Source organism: Oreochromis niloticus, linkage group LG19 (genome assembly GCF_001858045.2).
Source record: "Oreochromis niloticus isolate F11D_XX linkage group LG19, O_niloticus_UMD_NMBU, whole genome shotgun sequence".
Lineage (NCBI taxonomy): Eukaryota > Metazoa > Chordata > Actinopteri > Cichliformes > Cichlidae > Oreochromis > Oreochromis niloticus.
The window spans coordinates 2,520,067-2,535,996 of NC_031983.2; the positions used below are offsets into that span (position 1 = coordinate 2,520,067).

At 42.7% G+C, this 15,930-nt stretch overlaps 1 protein-coding gene across 5 annotated transcripts in view; it reads right to left on the reverse strand.

Annotated features, from left to right (window-relative positions):
• adck1 (aarF domain containing kinase 1) overlaps window positions 1-15,930 on the reverse strand; it is a 115,221-nt gene that overhangs the window by 92,682 nt on the left and 6,609 nt on the right. The gene's annotated exons all lie outside the window — the stretch shown is intronic.

Below are 15,930 nucleotides of genomic sequence, written 5' to 3' on the forward strand. Positions count from 1 at the left end.
TTAGTTATGCTGCAATAGACGTAGGCTGCCGGGGATTCCCATGATGCATTGAGTTTTTCCCTTCCAGTCACCTTTCTCACTCACTATGTGCTAATAGACCTCTGTGCATCGAATCATATCTGTTATTAATCTCTGTCTCTCTTCCACAGCATGTCTTTCATCCTGTTTTCCTTCTTTCACCCCAACCGGTCGCAGCAGATGGCCGCCCCTCCCTGAGCCTGGTTCTGCCGGAGGTTTCTTCCTGTTAAAAGGGAGTTTTTCCTTCCCACTGTCGCCAAAGTGCTTGCTCATAGGGGGTCATATGATTGTTGGGTTTTTCTCTGTATTTATTATTGTGCGATCTACTGTACAATATAAAGCGCCTTGAGGCGACTTTTGTTGTGATTTGGCGCTATATAAATAAAATTGAATTGAATTGAATTGAATTGAACAGTGTCTGGGAGGCTGTGGTTGCTGCTGCACGTAATGTTGATGGTGAACAGATCAAATCACTGACAGAATCCATGGATGGCAGGCTTTTGAGTGTCCTTGCAAAGAAAGGTGGCTATATTGGTCGCTGATTTGTTTTGGTTTTGTTTTTGAATGTCAGAAATGTATATTTGTGAATGTGGAGATGTTATATTGGTTTCACTGGTAAAAATAAATAATTGAAATGGGTATATATTTGTTTTTTGTTAAGTTGCCTAATAATTATGCACAGTAATAGTCACCTGCACACACAGATATCCCCCTAAAATAGCTAAAACTAAAAACAAACTAAAAACTACTTCCAAAAACATTCAGCTTTGATATTAATGAGTTTTTTGGGTTCATTGAAAACATGGTTGCTGTTCAATAATAAAATTATTCCTCAAAAATACAACTTGCCTAATAATTCTGCACTCCCTGTACATGAATTCACTGTAGTGGGGCTAAAAAAGACAGCTCTTCGACAATGGGATGGTGATGAAATTTCCATAATACTATGGAGATGTGTTGAGTTCATCAGCATTTTGTTCTGGGGGGGATCCATGAAAATCTACCTTCAAATGGCTGTTTCACCAAATCATCTCTGTGCTCCTGCCATCCTTTAATGCAGCTGTGGAAACAATGAAATCATTAGTCATCATTATCTGTTAGTCCTCGCTGTCACCAGGTCCTCATTTCCCCTCCTCCCCCTAATTCTCATTTCACTCCATCTCCTAAAATAACCTCACAAAGTCCACTCCCATTTCCTGATGAGGCCGGTCTTAGTTTGCCTCACAATCAAACCCTAAATCTGTCTCCGTAAATACCATCACAACATTTAGCCAAACTACTGAAGCTATGTTGATGTTCAGCCTTTAAACTGAAATGGGACATACCAGTATTACTATAAATATGATGACTGGTAACCTCAGACAAAAATGAATACAATTTAGGTTTTCTGATCATTTACTAGAAGAAATTTCACAACAAAAAATTCAATCTGGCAAAACAGCAGAAACCCTGAACCTGTACAATTCTAACCTAATAAACAATAAGCATCCATCCATCCATCCTTCCATTTTCTTAGCTGCTTACCCAGTTCATGGTCACGGGGTGGCTGGAGCCTAGCCCAGCTGTCATAACGTGAGGGGTAGGGTACTTCATGGACAGAACGCAAGTTTATCCCATTTACAATAATGTTTATCATTATAAGTCATTTTACAGACGTCTAGCCATTTTCTTTCACCTATCCATGGTCGTATTAGGGTTAGCCTAAACGCCCACACACTTTCAAATATCCTTGAGAGGATAAAGACCTGGTCCAGCGTTCCACGACAGTTCGAAAACTGCACTGTTCCTACTATATCCGAAATTCAACTAACGGATGAACTTTCCTTTCCAGTACCCCATTGTAGAGCTTCCCAGGAAGGCTGAGTGTGATCCCCCTATAGATGAAACACATCTTCTGGCCCCATTCTCAAAGATGGGAGCCACAAGCCCAGTCTGCCAATCCAGAGGCTCCACGCCATGTTGTAGAGGCGTGTCAACCAAGATATCCCTACAACATTCAGAGCCTTTAGGAACTCAGGAGAAACCTCTTTTACCCCAGGGGCCTGGCATCCAAGGAATTGTTTATCGACCCCCAGTGATGGGTGAGTCGTCGACTCACACCTCTATAGCTTCCTCTACAGAAGGTGTGAGTGGGGTTAAGGAGGTCGTCAAAGTACTCCTTCCATCACTAGATCAGCTGCCTCCCACAGGCTAACCATGTCCAATAGGACTCCTCCTTCAGGTTGATGGCTCCCTGCACCTCCCATGTCCGCCCTCTGATGGGATTACCATCACCACAGGCACCAACCACCTTGTGACCATAGTTCCTTGCAGCAGCCTCAGTAACAGAGGTGCAGAACATTGTCCAGTCAGACTAACTTGGAATGTTGTTGCTCTGGCAGAGGTGCGAGTTGAAGATGAACTGGGCCGGGGCCTCTGCCAGGTGTTCCCAATGCGCCCTGACTATACATTTGGGTGTCCGAGGTCTGTCGAGCATTCTCCCTCGCCACCTGTCGGGGATCAGGTGGTAACTTGCCATCGCTTCCTGTTGGTGGTAGGCGAAGAGGTGGATGTCTAGTCATATTGCTGCTATATATGTAAAATTATTTTCTTTATGTGTAATGTGTCGTTCCTTACAGGACAACTGCCAGTAAGTTATGTATAATGAGCACTTCAAGGCATTTAGTGGAGCAGAACAATGAAAATATTGCATCCTACTTTTCCCGCTCTCTTTCATTAAAAGTGTGTTAGTGGTATTAGTTCAGGATATAGTAGTTTAGCAAGATTAGAATAAAATTCAGATGATAGCATAAAGTGACTGTTACTATATGATTAACCTTCTGCTTTGCCCTAGCTAAATTGTGTAAATAAAATATCCTGCATCAGGCCTCAAGATTTGGAAATTCCCATTTAAAATGTTTTTGAAACAGAAAAGCACAATTTTTTTCCTGGCCACTTAATTTTAAACCAGCCAAATTACCGAGTTCACAAATCATAGAAGAGAGCTGCCAATAATAAGTGTAGCCGACACATTGTACTTGTTCCACATGGCTACTCAGGAAAATATTTGTGGAATAGACATCCAGAGGTCCGGGAATGACAGCCGGGCAAATGTCCTTATGCATGCTTGATCTAGCTTCTGCATTAACTGTGGGGGAAGATCCTTTCGAATCAATTAAGAGCCTTTGGGTTGATTCTGGCAGATCCAACATCTTCAAAACAGCAATCTTTCATGTTTGGACGTGAATAATTTCAACAATAATTTGGTGCTTTCTAGCTGGTGTAGCTTAGTTACCACACTGAGAAATAAAGCTCCCCATTTCTGCCATTCAACCCCCAGTGATGGTAATCTAAAAGGAAAAAAAAAAAAAAAAAAAAAAAAAGTGCTTTATCCATTTTTGCCTTTAAAAAAAAAAAAAAAAAAAAAAAAAAAAAACCACACATAACCAGTGGATTGAAATGTTTTCAAGAGGTTTTTTTTTTATTAAAATAAGTAAACCAGCAGAAACCATCATCTTTAGCTAAATAAGACATTGTGGAACTTGCATAAAAATCATTTTACACACATTTGTCCAGTGACCTGCAGAATAAGTGTTTAAAGGACTGCCGCTAACTTCAAGGATCTTTTTGTATGTTCATGGATGGAGTTAATTCTGTCTAAAGTCCATCTCTAACACCATACTAGTTATTTGGACATTTTGATGTAAGAGATGAAGGCAATCTCTTTGTGAGATTTAAATTTTTACATGTTTAAATATTGCATTTTAATCCGCTTTAAATCTCTATATTTGAAACAGCCAACCCCTCCCAACCTTGCCCACAGGCCTGTACCAATGGCCATGAATTATTCATGTGGGTTAAAGAACCTTCATTTAATTTCCCATAATTTTCATCTGTTTGCATGGCTTGTAATGAGATGCTAAGATGCCTGAACTCCCTGAGACAGGGAGAGAAGGAAAACAGACACAGGGACAGAGTAGCACTTAGGATTGCATAATCAGTCCAGAGATAAGGACCTATCTCCATCAACCAGCAAACTCTAGTGTTTCTGCTTTTCGCTTTATTGATGTGCATTTTCATTTCTCTCAGTCTTTTGTCTTTAAATCGGTCTCTAAGGCATAGAACTGAAGAGAGCATTCGGAAAGGCGAATGAGAAAAGTAAAGGACTGATGCTCATATAGTGCTTTTCTACTCTAACTGAGAAATGACTGCAGGTTCAGTCTTTTGCCCAAGAATAATTTGCCATGGAAACTTGAGCAGCCAGCGATCAAACCACTAACTTTCCAGTTAGCAGAGGACCTCCTCTACCTCCTGAACCATAACAAGGCAAAAAGAGTACAGCTTTTTTCTAGACAATGTACAACTCAACATAAATCATGGCACATGAATAATTATAATTATACTGCAGATTGACGGCTTGAACAGAACTTGGAACCGTTTTGGGCTGGAATCCCCAGCCTACGTCCGGCGGTGGGGGTATGTGGTGGGGTGTGGTCACTGACTCAGCTGCAGGAAAGCGGTTCTAAGCGTAAAGTCTGTTTTCTGTCACCGCAAAACAAGCCTGCTGCTCAAGCACACAGTGCTTTTCTGTAGGTGCACTGTAACCACAGGACATGAAGATAAAACCTTCATTCTAACCTGCAGTGTCTTCTGTACACGAGTTAGCAAAATATAACATTAGAAGTCGATGTCAGAAAATAATACTAAAATGCATTATTTCCATAACAATGCTGGAGTCATTCAATTCAGCTCTATTTATGCAGCACCAAATCACAACAGCAGTCGCCTCAAGGTGCTTTATATTGTAAGGTAGACCCTACAATAATACATACAGAGAAAAACCCAACAATCATATGACCCCCTATGAGCAAGCACTTTGGCAACAGTGGGAAGGAAAAACTCCCTTTTCACAGGAAGAAACCTCCGGCAGAACCAGGCGCAGGAGGGGGCGGGGCCATCTGCTGTGATTGGTTGATGGTTAAACAATTTTTAAAACTGCTCCACTGTACATTTGAGTTAATGTCTGTGTTTCTCTGACAAACAATCCTGGTCTGCAGAACCAAAAGATCCAGGAGTACTGCAGTCTACAAGTCTGTGTTTTCTGCTTATGAAGAACGGGGCTCTGCTCAAGTTCAATGAAATGCAAAAATATGCAATTTCACAGGTAAAGCTTATTCTAATCAAAAAAAAGAAAATCTATGTCGTAATATTATTAGCACAGTGACGAAAAAAAAGGTGCAGTAAATTATAGCTCTGCTCTCAATACTCACTCTCCTGATGGTTAATAGCATAATGCATTTACCCTTTTAACCCCCTGGTTATGTGCACCCCAACCCCCTTGCTTTAGCGTTCCCGGTCAAAATTGACCAGTCGGTTTAAACAGCTCTTAAATTAACATAAGAAACATTTTTCACCACCAAATTCAGTTCAGTGGGTGAGTCAATGGGTCGTTCAGTGGGTCGTTCAGGGGTCATTCAGTGGGCCATTCAGGGGGTCAGAGGCCAAAGGGGGGGTGTGGGGTGGATTCCCATTCATTTCTATGGTGGTCAGATTAGACCGGGAACACCACAGATGTAACAAAGTTGTTTAAAACACTCAAAATTCAACAAAAAAGGTGCTCATCACTTTTATATGTGTTATACGTAAAGCTACAGTGGGCCTGGGGACAGACACAGACCTGCACTGATTTTTAGAGCAGTTCTATTATAACAATGTCCAAACAGGTGCATCTATAGGTCAGCAAAACCCAAGTGCAAGTGACACACAGAGTCTAACGTAGTGAGAAAACAGATTTCCTTAGGGTGAGAAATTTACAGCTGAACAAAAAGCTGGTTGCAGAGGACAAAAGCCGTACATCTGTTCTCTCACTGCAGGCCATGTTTCACCTCTCATCTGGCAGACTTCAGAGACCTCCCCTCCTTGTTCTGTGATAGACTCTAATTGACAATAAATGGCCACTCAGTTCACTCAGGGAAGCCTTTGATAAGCTTGGACGACTGGCTGCTTAAGTAGCTTTTAAAGTCAAGCTCTCCATGAGAGACTGAATGTAGCTTGGTTTCTCTGCTCACAGCTGAACACAGGGTGTGACAGTGAGGATGGGGAAGTGCAGAAATGAAAGCTCATCGACTGTGCGCTCAAACATGTCACAAGAAACAAATGTCCAGCTGAAGGTCAGAGGGTTACACAGCTCCACAGCTCAAATGCAACTACATTGCACCTATTTGACTTTTTGCATTTTTCTTAAAGCACTGTTGGTTGGGTTGCTTTTTATTTTTATTTTAACAAGAAAAAAATTGCAATTTTTTAATAGATCTCTTATTGGAGGAGACATTGAGCTTCACAGGTGGTCCTGCTTCATTAGAGCAAGGATAAAAGAGCTAAGCTTTAGATCCCCTTTACAGTCTGTAGTTGCCACTTTTCAACATGAAGAGAAAGGCAGAGACACAAAGTAGGCTGAATAACATGAAATGGACAGTAAGAGAAATCTATTAACCCCTGGTATTAAACTTTGGAATTTGAATAGAAACAGAACTGTTGTTCTGCGTTTTTCTCACCATTAAAATTGGCCTCCCAAGACCATCACTGACCCACCACCAAACCAGTCATATGTTGAACAATGTTACAGGGATCATAAAGTTCTCCATGACTTCTCCAGAATGTTTCAGCTCTGTCACATAAAGACAAAGATTCCTTTATTGCTGCTGTACTCAGGCACTGTACAGTGAAATTGGACGAGCATAAATACATTGTTACATGTTTTCACTCATTCATTCTAAGAATAGCAAATGTAAGAAAATACCAAATATAAAAGCATAAATACACATAAAAGACATTTGTGCTAAAAGGATAAAAGGACAATGAACTTGTAAAAAGGATATTGTGCTTGTCGGTAGTGCAAACATTATCCTGAACATGACAGGTAGGAGTGATGACTGAAGTTCACTAGGTCTTCTGGGCTTAGTGTCCTCTGATGGCCCAGGTAAAAAAACAAAAAAAACCTGTTTCTCAGCTTGGCTGTCCTGCTTTTTAAACACCTGTACTTGAACATTTGCTGTCGAGGGTGAAATGAGTCAGCAGCAATTTTTTTAGCTCTCCTGAAACACAGGCTATGTCCCCGGGAGGTTAAGGGACAGCCAGTGGGTTTTTTTTGTGCCGTCTTAATGACCCTCTGGAGGTTTTTCCTGTCTGTCACTGAGAAATTAGCATACCAAGCCATAGAGTAGGTAGGTGAGGACATTCTATGGTACCTCCACAGCCTCATAAGGAAGGGGAGTCTTTATTGTGGTTTTTAAAGACTGCATTGGTGTTAGTAGTTCATGAGGGGTCCGCAGCACTGAGCGTCTCCAGGAGGTTAACTGAATTGTCCCTGTTGATGTGAAGTCAATCACCATCTTCTTAGTTTTGATGGTGCTGAGCCAAAGGTTGTGTTCAGTGTACCACCCTGTCAGTGTTTTAACCTCCTCCCTGTATGCAGTCCCCTTCCCTCCACTGATGAGACCAGTGACTGTAGTGTGATTAGTTTATTCAATGATTGGGGGGAGCTCGTGCTGAGGGTCAGGGAGGAGGAGGAGCAGGCAGTGCCCATTTCAACTGCCTGAGGCCACTAGGACAAATAATGCCTGATCCAGGCACAGGGATAAGGATAGGGAGAGGGATAAACTAGTCTTAATGAGCATCTCAAACCCGTACTCCAGGAATGATGGTACTGAACACTGTAATCTGTAATCTATGAACAGCATTCTGATATCTCCAAAAGTTGATTCTGTTCATCTGGACGTAGCGTTTTGTGGGAGAAACGTTTCGTCACTCATCCAAGTGACTTCTTCAGTCTCAGCTGACTGCAGGTTTCCCCAAACCTTATAAACAGTACATTTGCATAATGACTGAAACCAGCCCAGTGAAGGAACAATGGGCTGTGAGGTCAGTTCCTTAATCATAATTATGCAAATTCCCATGACCATTGATCAACAATCACTGACCAAAACCCACTGATCAAAGAACACTGATCAACACTGAAACGTTTCTCCCACAAAACGCTACGTCCAGATGAACAGATTCAACTTTTGGAGATTTACTTTCCTGGATGATTGAGAATGCATCAAGACGAAGCATTCTGATAGTTTTCAGGTTGCTCGAGGTGACAGAATGCTGTGTGCAGGGCTGTGGCAGTGCGGTCCTCTGGTGATCTGTGTGCCCTGTAGGCGACCTGGACGCTGGTCAGTGGGGCCTGTGACAGTGAGGTTGAAACTCCTGGTCAGGCACAAAGTACTTTATCAAGTACTCTATGTGGGCCAGGAGTTTTCCTGATGTTCACAGCTTTCACCACCTGCCTCACCGGGTGTTCCTGGAAGACAAGAGCGCAGCGCTGGTGGAATCAGGAGGCAGCTCAGCTGTGTCCGGGCTCTTCAGCAAGAGAAGTTAACTAAAGCCCCTTTTCTATTACTACCTAGTCGGATTGGCTCGACATGGCACAACTCACCTCGTTTTCCATTACAATTGAGTTACAGCAACAGTATAATGCAACACGAATGCCACAACAAAGGTGGACATCGAGTCACAATATGGCTGCTGCACGGTCTGTGACTCTGTGTCACCACGGCGTTGTGTTTTATAGCCATTTCCCTCATTACCGGGTTTCAAAACTGGCACTTTTGATTTTCGTAAAGGAGACGTTCTCATGACTCACCCAGTGATGCCACTAACTATCCAATCGCTAGGATGAAGTCTGTTGATGTCACATTTTCAGATTCGCCTCAGATCACTTGGAACGCCGGCAGAGCGGGTACAAAAAAAGTACCAGCTACTATATCCTAATGGAAAACCCTGAGAACTATGGCATGCCGACCCGAGTAGGTACTAATGGAAAAGGGGCTTCATTCTTCTGCCAGCATGGTCTCAGCGGGGTGGTGACAGGTGTGGACCCTCTGTGGTTGGTGATGGTCTGTAGTCCCTCCCACTACAGAGCATCCCTAACCCGTCCAGTTTCGTTTTGTGAGCCTCTTTTGCACCCTTGATGGCTCTCCACAGCTCTGCCCTTGCCACACTGTATTGAGCTTTGTCCCCTGACTTGAAGGCTGAGTTCCATTTCTTCATCGGTGGTCATCCAAGGTTTTTGGTTTATATCGACCAGAGTACTTTTGTACACTGTTACGTTGCTGGTGCAGCTCTGTCTCGGTGTACTCCTGAAGGTCATGATGAAAATGCTCCACTCACTGCTCTCAAAGAAATCTTACAATCAGAAGAGAACTCCTTCAGGCCAGGTTTTAATGTCTTTAATGGGAGGTGCGGATCTATTCCTGATACCTGCGCATGTATGCTGGTATCAGAAGTATTGACAAGTGATCTGACAGTTCCAGATTAGGGAGGGGTAGAGTCTTGTAGACTTGCTTAAATACAGTGATCTCATTTATTCGTCCTTCTGGTGAAGCACTGTACATACTGTACAAAGTTAGGGAGTACAGACTGAAGACAAGCTTTGTTGAAGTCCCCAAAAAGCTCCCTCAGGATGGGCCTGCAGCTGTTTGTGTATTATATTCAGGGCTCGCAAAATCGCTAGCCCAACGTCCCGGGGCTAGCGATTTTTCCAGTCGGGCTTCCAAAATCTATCTCAGCCCTGTCCGTCGGGCTATCATAGGAAGGAAAAATATGTGTCAATGCTTTTGCATTTTCTTTCGCAAATGTAGCTGAGTAATTATGTCATTGGCATCGATGAGCCACTGTCAATCTGTGACATATTGAAATCGCGTTTGAATTTGTGCTTGTTTTTTGCTTTCACTTTCACTTTGCGATCGCGCGAACGGTGTGTAGAGAGCGGCAGCACTGATTGGTGAGTGACGATTAGTTGCACACCAATTCCTCTGACGTCGTCTTATCACTCATTAGCTTACTATTCAAACGTGACAAGTGAAATCTCCCACAGCAAGCTTAAACATGTGAGAGGTTGATTGCGCTGAGAATCGCTGACCGTTATGTAAGTACGTGTGTAAAAGCAGCAGGATTTACGCCGGTATTTTAGTTCTGCTGAGCCCAATAAGACAGGTCAGGGTGAAGAAGGGACAGCCAAAGAAAAGCCGACCACAAAACGGAAAAGTTATGACAAATCAGACTGGGGCAAAAAGAAAGCTCAGCTTTTTTGGTTTCATGGACAAAAGAATTTATGTGGCTGGAATATGACGAGCTAAATAACATAATGTTCTGCCAGGTGTGTTGTGAGTTTCATTTCATTTGAGTCGACAAGCGCCTTTGTAACTGGGACCAGTAATTTTAAGAAAGACCCCATCAGAACCCATCAGAAATGCAAGAAATGTATTATTGCCCAGTCTGCAGTATCTTTCCCAGAACAAACAGCAATTGCAAAAAACATACTAAAAATAAACCAAGCACAAGCAGAAGTCCTGAAAAATCTTTCCAAAGTGTACTATGTTGCAAAGAGTGAACTACCATTGTCAAAATTTAGCAGTCTTTGCAAACTTCAAAAAGCAAATGGCCTCGATCTTGGTTCCACTTACCCCTTACCCGTGACTTCAGTGGAAATTTCAGATTCAGGATCTGACACAGACTGATTCATGTTCTACACAGTTCTTACAAGTTCATAGAAATTTCTGTTCAATTAGAACCAAGTATTTGAGTTGATGATTGTAATTTTTGTGTGAAACCTGCTGTGAGGACAATTAAAGTGTGGCCAGAGGGGACAGACGCAGTGCTCCAGGACAGATTTAAAAACACAGACTGGAATATGTTCACCCACACAGACCTGGACCAGTACGCCTCATCTGTACTGGATTACATCTCCAAAACCACAGACAGTGTCACCACCCAGAAACGGATCATCATGTACCCCAACCAGAAGCCTTGGATGAACCGGGATGTTCGTCTCCTCCTGAAGGCCCGCAACACCGCCTTTAGGTCAGGAGATGCACACGCCTTCAGTACAGCCAGGGCTAATCTAAAGAAGGGCATCAAAAAAGCCAAACACCATTACAAAAAGAAGGTAGAAGAACACTTCTCCAACTCCAACCCCCGACGCATGTGGCAAGGACTCCAGACCATTACAGACTACAGGACCACCAAACCCTCCCCCACATCCTCTGATGTCTCCTTCCTCAACGAGCTCAACAACTTTTATGCTCGTTTTGAGCGAGGGAACCCCACAACCACAACCGTAACAGACATGACGCCAGACCACCAACCTCTGACTCTCTCCCCCACCGATGTAGGAGCGGTGCTGAGCAGGATCAATGTCCACAAGGCTGCAGGTCCTGATGGCATCCCCGGGCGTGTTCTCAGAGCGTGTTCTGAGGAGCTTGCAGGAGTCCTGACAGACATATTCAACCTGTCCTTGGCCCACGCTGTGGTACCGGCCTGCTTCAAATCCACCTCCACTGTCCCGATACCCAAAAACTCCAACCCATCTAGCCTCAATGACTACCGCCCAGTAGCCCTCACCCCCATCATCACTAAGTGCTTAGAGCAGCTGGTCTTAGCACACTTCAAATCCTGTCTCCCCCCCACCCTAGACCCCCACCAATTCGCATACCGCCAGAACAGGAGCACAGAGGATGCAGTCTCCATCGCACTGCACTCTGTCCTCTCACACCTGGACAACAACAACACCTACGCCAGAATGCTGTTTATAGACTTCAGTTCAGCGTTCAATACAATCCACCCCTCACAACTCATCAGGAAACTGACAGACCTGGGCATCAGTTCCCTCATCTGCAAATGGTTACTGGACTTCCTGACCAACCGCCCCCAACATGTCCGGCTGGACAACCGCTGCTCATCTACCATCACAATGAACACCGGTGTACCACAGGGCTGTGTGATGAGCCCTTTCCTCTACTCCCTCTTCACCCATGACTGCAGACCTGCTGATGGTTCCAACACCATCATTAAGTTTGCAGATGACACCACGGTGATTGGCCTCATCAGTGACAACGATGAGACAGCCTACAGGGAGGAGGTGGATCGTCTGGCTGAGTGGTGCGACACAAACAACCTGCTGCTCAACACCGAGAAGACCAAGGAGCTCATCGTGGACTACAGGAGGAATGCTGACCCACATCCACCCATCTACATTAAGGGGACGGCTGTGGAGCGTGTGAACAGCTTCAAGTTCCTGGGTGTCCACATCTCCGAGGATCTCATCTGGACGACCAACTGCTCCAAGCTGGTCAAGAAGGCTCACCAGTGCCTCTTCTTCTTGAGGACTCTGAGGAAGAACCACCTGTCGTCAGACATCCTGGTGAACTTCTATCGCTGCACCATCGAGAGCATCCTGACCAACTGTATAACAGTCTGGTACGGGAACTGCTCTGCCTCGGACCGGAAGGCGTTGCAGAGGGTCGTGAAAACTGCCCAACGCATCGGCGGAGCACCACTTCCTGCCATAAAAGACATCTACAGGAAGCGGTGTCTGAAAAGGGCTGGGAAAATCATCAGAGACCCCAGTCACCCATCACATGGACTCTTCACCCTCCTGCCCTCTGGGAGGCGCTACAGGAGCCTCCGGACTAAGACCACCAGGTACCGGAACAGCTTCTTCCCCACAGCTGTCAGACTCCTGAACTCTGCCTCCTGACATCTGACCCACGTTAAACTCATGGACTGAACATACACACACCCACAACCACCTACACACACACACACACACACACACACACACACACACACACACACAATGGACAACCGTACCCTCAAACACACAATAATAACATGGACTGAACCACCACTCACAACCACTAGCACTTTATATAGCCTCTGTAGAAATTATCCACATATCTCACTTATCTTAACTGCACTACTGTATAGTTCTGTGTAAATAATCATTCTGTACATACGATAATTTTTAATCCTACAACTGTTCATAACTTGCATAGTTCACATTTCTGTATAACTGTATATCTCAGATTTCTGTATAGTTTTTTTCATATTTATATCCTGTTCATAGCCTGTACATAGCTTGTACTCACTACAGCCTGTACATACTTATAGTTATAGAATATTCATAACATAATTCATACCGTGTACATTATAACATACCATAATAGACCCATTTCTGTAATATACTTACACATCTCTATTATTGCTAATATATATTGTAATATATCTATATCACGGCTAAAGCACTTTCTGGATGGATGCAAACTGCATTTCGTTGCCCTGTACCTGTGACATGTGCAATGACAATAAAGTTGAATTCTATTCTATTCTATTCTATTTTATACAGTTGTTGTGTTTTGTATTTTAACAATTTTCTGATTAATTTTTGTTTCCGTTACAATATTATACTTTAATGTATAATATTGTAAAGGAAACAAAACATTAAAAAATTGCTCTCTTTTTTATTCGGGCTACTTAAATTTATTTTGGGCTAACAAAAACTGAAGAGTGCCTGCCCGAAGGGCAGAGATTTTGAAATTTTGCGAGCCCTGATATTGTACAGCTGGAAGAGCACCATGTTAACATTAACATCAGGTGGTATGTACACTGCAGTGATGATCACTCTGGGCATGTAGAAGGGTCTGCACATGTATTTCCAAGTCCAGGAAGCATGAGTGTGATCCTACTGTTCATGCACCTCTTTGTCATGATGTGGTCGGCTAGCTGAGCAGCCAAGTCGAGAAAGAGTGAGTGTAGCATAGCTCCACAGTGTAGTCATGAATGTCATGGTTGCTTGCTATTAGTAGCTTCAGTCTGTCGATTCTGTGGAAGATCGACCTCGCGTTGGTAAGGAAAACGCTCAGAAGTGAAAGTCATTGGAGCAGTTTCCGTAGTCGTGCTATTAGGCTTCCTCGGACCCAGCCACCCTTCAGGAAATGACACATTTTCAAGTGCAAACCTGGAGGAGTTGGACTACCTGTACAACCATGTATTACCTCATGCTACCAGTGATGCTGACCCAAAACAAATGCTTGTTGCCCCTTTAAGTGTTGTTAATTTAATTAACACCAAAGAACCAAACCAAACAACCCCTCTGCTACTTAACTCACTTTATGCTATACTAAATATATTTAAAAATGTTACATTAATTTTTTTGAGCAGTGTATTTGAAGAAATGTGTTTGTCTTGCAACAAATGTAACTGTAACAGTCTCTGTCAGTGGTAATGGTTCTGTAGACTCTATAAAGTACACAGGTTTAAACTGTGGTTCACACCTACCTAATCCACACAGGTTTGAACTTTTTTTTCAAACTAATAATCTAAATTGAAACTGTACCAATTTGATGGACCTTAAGACCATCAAAAATCCCAAAGGGACTTTTGAGATTTTTCACTGGTTCTGACAGAAGAATTCACTCAAAAACAAAGAAAATCCCACCAAAAAACTGATCAGATGGATCAGATCAGATGCCTAATAAGGCTCAGCCAGTGAGAGGAAGGAAAGAGGGCTAACACGAGGTAGAGTTTAGCAGTTACTAAAGTTTAAGTGCGATCATTGTGGATGAAAACAAGGAGAGAGAAAAGAGGTGAGAGACAAAATGCTCAGTGCAGTCTGAGACTATGGCAGCATCAATTGGTCAAAACATTTTTAAGCCTAGTCTTAAAAAAAAAGGTTAAAAATTTAGCGACTCTGATTCCATTATCAATATCACTCATGGATCCATTTCCTTTTAGGTCCTCTTATCAGTTCTCACTGGCTCCGCTTTGAAAGTTGCCACCATTGCTAAACAGTATATCAAAGTAAATATATACGTGCAGATTAATTGCATGTTGTGTGGTCAAATGTTTGTGCACGATGGAGGTATTTCCCCTCTTTGTTGGGATCAGTGTGGGAAATACTGTTAGCGAATGCAATTTATTACACATATTACACAAAGCACTTTTCTTAAAAGTAATGTAGTACTCACACACGTGATCTGTCTCTTAGTGATTACGTCTGAACAAAAAAGCCAGAAGCACAAAGACATTTGCCACAGTGAACAGTTAGAAATCGAGGCTTCAGTCTGACTCCTCACCCCATTTATTATCTGTTCTGAGGTCGGCGTTCACTCAGCTCTAACATCACGCTGGGTTCTTTGCTAGCTTAGCGTTAGCTTGCTGTCTGTGCAGGTGCTAGCAAAGAGCTAAAGTTCTGTTAGCAGTACAACGCAGATGTTTCTGTCCTGGATGCAGTCTGCAAATTACCACTGCACTCTCGTCCTTTTGTACAATAAAAATAAAAGTATTGTCCATGTGTGGCACTGTTTTCCTCTGAAGCTACACAAACTCTGCTCATTGTAGCACAAATGTAAAAGCAGCAGACTAACAATTCAAAGGGATTTGAACATGTCGACTTTAAAACTTTAACTTTAAAAACAGTGTCATGATTAAAGTCACCTTATAAACATAAAACAAGGTCAGTGTTTGTATGCAGTGAACAATACAAACACTGGTCACTTTGTGCCCCACTGATCTGGACTCATTTGTAATGTTGTCATTTAACCCATTTGTCTGGATCGTGTTTAGTAATGGGTAATATACTACAGAAAGTAATCTTTGAGGTATTTTAGAAATGGGCTCGTCACATAGTTTGCCCAGCAGAGTGTGCCCTACTCCACTGTTTAAACTTTAAGCACTGACTGAACATTTGGTTAAAAGTTTGGTTAAAATTCTTGTAAATTGTTTTGATTTTCTGTTTCTGAAACTTAAAAACCAAATCCTGTTCCTGTCAGAATATTTGTTTCCTGGTTTTCGAAAATTATTCTTACAAGTCTTTGAAGTCAAGGGACAATAAATGACAATTCAAACAGACACACATCAAAACCTACTTTCATTTTCCCCCCAAAAAAGTCACTTTATTATTCTAAAAAACCTACAGGGTTACATTGAAGCCCAACCCTAATCCTGCCATGGGTTCAAGCTCAGAGGATTAAAAACATTATATAATATTTTCTCTGCATCTCTGGACAGACAAAATTAGAAAATAGTCTTAAAAATAGGTACTGAAAACCA